Here is an 8,413-nt window from a genome sequence, read left to right as displayed (position 1 = left end):
ATTGTAGCTGTTCTGCTTACTCATTATTTTATACATGTATTTCCAAAAAGGAAATTATTCAGATCCCATAATGCTAGTAAATAGCGGTAGCCATTAGTGGATGAATATGATGGTTTACTCTGATCACTGCTGCTGATTATATCCTTCCTACTGGATCATGTGGCTGGCATGTCTGTGTGTGAGACTGAGCCTCTAGTAGTATGGTTCACAATTTCAACAGTACCTGCTTTTAATAAACAGTTTTTTTTCCTAGAAATAGGCATTTATTGGTTCTCCAGACAGTTGTGCATCAGAAGACTTGCACTTCCTTATTTTAAATCTAAATTTGCTGTTGCTGAGGACTTTTCACTTACTTCCATGGACAAAATATGTCTATTTGCATGCAGTTTCAATTGTGTAGAAGAAGAGACCAAAGTCAGTGGATTGAGTGGGCTGATGAACATGTTTCAGGGACCTGCCCCTTTGTCAATGTCATGCCACTCAAAGTAAAAACATGGCTATTTAAACCAGCAAATAAGGGAAAAGATAACTGACAGCTGCAAAACCCAATACATTTTTTATTTAAAAAAAGCTGACAAAGGAAAATGACAGTGGACAGTTTTTAGCAATATAAAGATAGGTTCAAATATCAAAAAATGCTTGATAGTCAGGTTATGCAAAAATGGCGCAGAACATCAACAACATCTGTGACTGTGGACAGAGAGTATAACAGTTTTCCACTGTCATGTATAGGCAGCTAACCTTGACTTTAGGAGGCTTAAGCATATTTTTTTTACTGTAAGTGTAGTAGTGTTTCAAACTGGTGTCATCTTCCGTACATATACTACATTGCAAAAGTTTTAGGTAGGTGTAAAAAATGCTGTAAATTAAGAATGCTTTCAGAAACAGAAGTGTTAATGATTTATTATAATGAATTAACTAAATGGAAAGCAAATGAACAGAAGAGAAATCCAAATCAAATCAAATTTTGGTGTGACCACCCTTTGCCTTCAAAACAACATCAATTCTTCGGGGTACACTTCTGGAAAGAACTTGGGGGGTAGTTCCAAACATCTTGGAGAACTAACCACAGACTTTCTGTGGATGTAGGCTGCCTCAAATCCTTCTATCTCTCTTCATGTGGTCCCAGACAGACTTGATGATGTTAAGATCAGGGCTCTGTGGGGGCCAAACCATCACTTCCAGGACTCCTTGATCTTATTTACACTGAAGATAGTTCTTAATGACATTGACTAAATGCTTGGGGTTGTTGTCCCGCTGCAGATTTGCAAATTTGAAGGCCATTCACACACCTTCTTGATTGTATAGCTCATGGATAAGTATATGCCTGTATTTCTCAGCATTGAGGACACCATTGATTCTGACCAAATCTCCAAAATGTGACCAAATTTCCAACATTTGCAGAAAAATGCAGCCCCAAATTTGTAATTAACCTCCACCATGCTTCACTGTTGCCGGAAGATTTTCATTATTGTACCGCTCTCCAGCCCTTTGGCGAACAAACTGCCTCCTGCTACAGTAAAATATGAGAAATTCAGTCAATTTTTCTGCACCACAATTCCCTATGTTTTCATTTATAGTTGAGTCATCTAGCCTTGTATCCACATCAGAGGTATGTTTTTTTGACTGCAACTCTTCTATGAAGACCACTTCTGGCAAGAATTCTCTGGACAGTAGGTGGGTGTACCCGGATCCAACTGGTTTACTGCCAGTTCAGTGCTGATGGCACTGCTGGACATCTTCTGGTGTTGAAGGGAAGTAAGCATAATGTATCTTTCATTAAGTTTCCTTGGCCAACCACTACGTCTACAGTCCTCAACATTGCCTGTTTCTTTGAGCTTCTTCAAAAGAGGTTGAACAGCACATCTTTAAACCCCAGTCTGCTTTAAAATATTTGCTTTGGAGAGACCTTGTTATAGCCGTATACAAGACAAGTATAGCATGACCTTGTGTCTTGTTGTTGTGCTCAGTCTTGCCATTGTGTATGACCTTTGACATTAATCTGTCTTCCACAACCTCACCTTAATAGCAGAGTTTGGTTGTTACTCACCCAGTTTTAGGCCTCCTAAATAGCTGTTTCAGTTTCAGTAATTAACTGTGTTTCAACCTACATACAGTATCTCACAAAAGTTAGTACACCCCTCACATTTTTGTAAATATTTTATTATATCTTTTCATGTGACAATACTGAAGAAATCATAGAATTATGCTAGATATCCCAAAGAAGAACTAGCATTAGCAGCGCTAATTAGATGAGTGAGTTTAAATATATAAGTGTTGAGTCTATATAGTAGTTCATGCACTATTAGTCCATATGTTGAGATGACACCAGATAGAATCAATGCGGTGGTGAAAACACACAGGCAGACCAAAAGGCAGGATAAAAAGCCATCACCACACCTTGTGGAATCCTCTCCCCTTAAGTAATGCACTCACCACAATGCAGATTCATTAATCCATAATAATCATTGGCAACTGGCGCAGATCTCCTGGTAATTCCCCTCCGAACAGATAAGGTATAGTAGGAGGTCACAGATCCTTAATCATCAGACAATAGACCATAGAATCCTCACCGAATGGATATAGATGAGCAGGGACCACATCCATGCAAAAAGGGGAAGGACAGCTCATAACGTAACTTGTACAAACTTTTATTGAACCATCCAAACCCCCTTAATGCAATGCACTTACATATATATAGCAGTAAAACACTTTAAAACATCCACAAATTGATTGACAGCAGGACTTTAAATCAGCCTTCGTCTCTCACCGGATCAACCGTCCCGCGGTATCCCGCCGATGAAGAGGCAGTGATGGACAGTCCGAGGCTGTGACGTGAGCCACACAGTCACGCCCTTACGCGTATCGTCATGGACTTCATCAAAGGGCGTGGCCACATGGCACGGCTCATGCATATTTATAGGTGGGACACAACGAGTATTACCCCATGTGATGCGCTCATGAATGAAATACAAGCACTCACTATAACGGCTCCCCTAGAGGAAAATAGTGGTACGCCCCAATACTTATAAAAACATTGATTCACTATGTAAAATCTATCAGGTGAATAATACTAACTCCAAAGAGAATTAATGTCAGAAGGGAGCATAAAAAGAAGAATGTGGACAAAAACAATATATATTACACAAAAAAAGGGGCATGGTCAAAAGACATAGGCGAGGCATTGACACAAACACCTATTCTGCCCAAAAATAGAGAAATTACCAAGTGATTCTAGATTCAGCGTACCATATCAACCCCTAAAATAAACCACAATGGATTAATTGCTCTGTCACATAATAAATAAATCACAAGAAAAAAATAAAATAACAAACAAAATAATAAATCAAATAAATAAATGAATAACATTATATCACATATATAAATAAATAACATTTCTGTAAATCAATAATCACTTATAAAACAATTTAAATCAAGTTCCACATTCATTCCTTTAGGACTTAAAGTGTCAGTCAAATAAATCCACTTGGTCTCATTTTTTGACAACTCCCTTACTCTGTTGCATCCCCTCCAGGTTTGCGGGGTCACGGCTATCCCCCAAAATTTCAAGCCAGAGGGATCCTTGTTATGCTTTAATCTGAAATGTAAAGAGACACTGTGATTCTTGAACCCGGACTTTATATTATTTATATGCTCTGACACCGCTTGTTTAATAACCTCTTTGTCCGCCCAATATACATTAAATTGCAAGGGCATTGCAAAGCATACACGACATGGGAAGTGTTATATGAAATAAACTGCTCAGCTGGAAATTCGTTACCATTGGCAGTAGAGGTAAAACTGGTCAAACCTCTTAAATGTGTATTTACTTGTTTACATGCTATACACCTCTTGCAAGCGTAAAAACCTTCCTTCACCGAAAACATTTGGGGTTGTTTAGGTGGGTCTAACACTTTTTTTTACCAATCTATCAGCAAAAGAGGGAGACTTCCTATAAATCAAATTAGGACGACTAGGTAAAGCTTTCTGTAAAACTCCATTCATTGTCAAAACATTCCAAAGTATAACGTTTAAAGTATTGAGTGTACTGCTTGTATAAAAGTGTAAAAATTGCTGTCCCCTCAAATTAACTCAACACAGCCATTAGAGTCTAAACCGCTGGCAACAAAAGTGAGTACACCCCTAAGTGAAAATGTCCAAATTGGGCCCAAAGTGTCAATATTTTGTATGGCCACCATTCTTTTCCAGCACTGCCTTAACCCTCTGGGGCATGGAGTTCACTAGAGATTCACAGGTTGCCACTGGATTCCTCTTCCACTCCTACATGACGACATCACAGAGCTGGTGGATGTTAGAGACCTTGCGTTTGAGGATGCCCCACAGATAGGGTTTAGGTCTGGAGACATGCTTGGCCAGTCCATCACCTTTACCCTCAGCTTCCTTAGCAAGTCAGTGGTCATCTTGGAGATGTGTTTGGGGTCCTTATCATGTTGGAACACTGCCCTGTGGCCCAGTTTCCGAAGGGAGGGGATCATGCTCTGCTTCAGTATGTCACAGTACACGTTGGCATTCATGGTTCCCTCAATAAACTGTAGCTCCCCAGTGCCGGCAGCACTCATGCAGCCCCAGACCATGACACTCCCACCACCATGCTTAAATGTAGGCAAGACACACTTGTCTTTGTGCTCCTTAGATGGTTGCCGCCACACACTTAACACCATCTGAACCAAATAGGTTTATCTTGGTGTCATCAGACCACAGGACAGGCTTTCTTGTACATCATCTTTAGAAGAGGCTTCCTTCTGGGACGACAGCCATGCAGACCAATTTGATGCAGTGTGCGGCGTATGGTCTGAGCACTGACAGGCTGACACCCCATCCCTTCAACCTCTGCAGCAATGCTGGCAGTACTTATACATTTATTGCCCAAAGACAACCTCTGGATATGACGCTAAGCCTGTGCACTCAACTTTTTTGGTTGACCATGGTGAGGCCTGTTCTGAGTGGAACCTGTCCTGTTAAACCGCTGTTTAGTCTTGGCCACCGTGCTGAAGCTCAGTTTCAGGGTCTTGGCAATCTTCACAAAACCTAGGTCATCTTTATGAGCATCAATTCCTTTTTTCCAGATCCTCAGAGAGTTCTTTGCCATGAGGTGCCATTTTGAACTTCAAGTGACCAGTATGAGAGAGTGAGAGCGATAACACCAAATTTAACACACCTTCTCCCCATTCACACCTGAGACCTTGTAACACGAACGAGTCACATGACACTGGGGAGGGAAATTGGCTAATTGGGCCAAATTTGGACATTTTTACTTAGGGGTGTACTTACTTTTGTTGCCAGCCATTTAGACATTAATGGCTGTGTGTTAAGTTATTTTGAGAGGACAGCAAATTTACACTGTTATACAAGCTGTACATTTACTACTTTAAATTGTAGCAAAGTGTCATTTCTTCAGTGTCGTCATATGAAAAGATATTAACCACTTTACCACTAGAGCATTTTGCTGTCTTACGTCTGGGCCACTTTTTGCGATTCGGCGCTGTGCGAATTTAACTGACAATTGCGCGGTCGTGCGATGCCATACCCAAATGAAATTTACGTCCTTTTTTTTCCCACAAACAGAGCTTTCTTTTGGTGGTATTTGATCACCTGTGCAATTTTTACTTTTTGCGCTATAAACAAAAAAAAACGTAAATTTGGAAAAAACAACAATATTTTTCACATTTTTTTATATGAAATTCCCCCCCAAAAAAATGTAAAAATCAAAATTTTTTTAAATTTTTGGCCAATTTGTTTTCTGCTACCTATGTTTGGTAAAAAAATTCACAATAAGCGTATTTTGATTGGTTTGCGCAAAAGTTATTGCGTTTACTAACAAAGGGAAAGATTTCTGTCATTTTTGGTGTTTTTTTTCTAACGCGTAATGGCGGCGATCTGCGATTTTGTTTGCGGGACTGCGACATTGCGGCGGACAGATCGGACCCTTGACTGACATTTTTGACACTTTTGGGGGTACCAGTAACATTACTGCAGTAATCAGTGCTATATATATGCACTGTTACTGTAAAAATTACACTGACAGGGAAGGGGTTAATTTTATTGGAGAGGGAGGGGTTAATGTATGCCTGGTGGTCACTGACGTGTGTGGGGGGAGGTGACTGAGTGACACAAGGACAGATCCAGGGTTCAGCTATGCTGAACCCTGCAATCTGACCCTGCCTGTCACTTGGGAGATCCGCCCGCTTGTGTTTACACAAGCAGGCGGATCTCCACACTAGATCCCCGACAATCGGGGAAGAGCGGCGGCGATCGCCGCTGCTCCTCCCCTGGCCCGACTCCCGCTGTGACTGAATACAGCGGGAGCGAGCCTCCGGCGGCGCGCGTGCGCCGCCGAGAAAGGGGAGTGTCTGACGACGTAGTACTACGTCGTCAGATGATAACGAACCACTTTGCCTACGGTACTCAGACGGCAAGTGGTTAATAAATATTAACAAAAATGTGAGTGGTGTACTCACTTTTGTGATATACTGCATGAACTTGATGATCATTAGCACCTGCTTGGTATAATTGGTTAATCATACACCTGACTCTAATCCTACAAAATCCCTGACTTTGTGCAAGTGTACAAAGTGTGCAAGTGTAAGAATTGATGCTAGTTTGAAGCCAAAGGGTAGTCACAACAAATATTGATTTTTATTTTTTACAATAATCTTTTTTTTTTTTTTTTTACATACAGACAAAAAATACAACATTTAACCCACACAGAGCCCCTGCAGTGAATAATAATAATATAAAGGGGGGGGGGGCTGACAATTATATTATGATTTCTCTATTCCTCTCTCTCTTTATCATCATTTTGGTCATATCAAAAATAATAACATTGTCTTTACCTTCCATTACCAGTAATTCATTTATCCTTCATAGCAAGACACAAGGATCCCTATTAACCCCATCTGGCTGTAAATAAGAGAAAATAGGGATCATATCAGGGTACACTAACCAGGGCTCCCATATTTTATAAAATGTTTGTAAATTTTTTCTCTTTTTGTATATTTGTTGTTCTCTCAGAAGAGCATCATTTACTTGAAATCTCCAATCCTCCACAGAGGGTGGAATAGGAGATAGCCATTTCACTGCTATGCTTTTCATGCAATAAATAACCTATTTAGTAATGTTTCAACCATAGGTGATAATGTGCCATCCGGAAAACCACTAAGAAGACATATTTTAGGATCCATAAAAATATAAATTCCGAGTACTCTATTTATTATGTTCACCAGATCACTCCAATACCTAAACAGCTTGGGACATCTCCACAACATATGTAGAAGATCAGCTGATGTTTGTCGGCATCTTGGGCAGTCCAAAATATTGATTTGATTTAGATTTTTCATCTGTTCGCTCACTTTGCATTTTATAAATTAAATATATATATTTGAAAGCATGCTTACTTTACAACATTTCTTCATACCTGCCTAAAACTTTTGCACAGTACTATACGTAACATACTCTGCTTAATCATTTAACATTTGTGTTGTTTAATATGCAAAAATGAAAAGTATATGTTTTAATGTATCAACAGTGCCTTGACTATCTTTCCAAAAGAAAGGGGGCCTAACTTTGCAAAGAAATATTGACAACACTGGCTGGTGCTTGAATGTTTGTCGTTGCTCCTCCCTCTATTGATGGCCCACAAATGTTGGAGGGTCTTCAAGAATACTTTATCTAGGTGTACAGTACAGCTTGAGAAAACGTGATTGACGCGCATTACGCAAACATAGATTGCATAATTTGGGTTATTTGTGATGTAAAAATGCAAAAAGAAAAGAACCAGGGCAAAAGTAACAACCCTGTCTGTCTTCACTTGGCTGCTTTACTTGGAGTAGCATAAGTGCCACATGATGAATATTTACATTACATGCGCTTGGCCAAGGATTGGCTGCCTTTCCACAATGATAAAGTAACACAATGAGTAGTGAACTCTATCTTTCTAATAAATCTACAAAAGAAGTCAATATGTAAAACTGCAAACTGCTATGGTATTGGTTTGGGTAAGTCATGGGTCATAATGTTCAAGCAGTGATAGGAAAAGAAAATATGGGATTGACCAATTATTGCTTACATTATTAGGTTTCTATAGATTGCTAGGCATCGTAGCAACATCCAGAATGCAAAAGGCTGCACTTAGCCACAAGCCAGCCTGCTGTCATTGCTCCTTGGTGTATTTTCTTTGCAAGGCTGGAACGCCAAAAAAAAGATGCCGCATAGCAGCTCAATGTAAGGCCAGTGCTAACATTGAGAATGTGCATACATGCATCACACACAATTTGAAAGTTTAGTAAATGGAGATGTTTTGAATTTTTTTGTGCAATTCCTTTCTCTGATGTGGAAGTGCAATATGTACATGGGTGCGGTCTTACGCAATTGAATGCTTTATGTACCTAGACCA

This window comes from Pelophylax lessonae, assembly GCF_965119305.1.
Source record: "Pelophylax lessonae genome assembly, chromosome: 2".
In the NCBI taxonomy this organism is placed as follows: domain Eukaryota; kingdom Metazoa; phylum Chordata; class Amphibia; order Anura; family Ranidae; genus Pelophylax; species Pelophylax lessonae.
Note: the sequence above shows the minus strand (reverse complement) of the source record.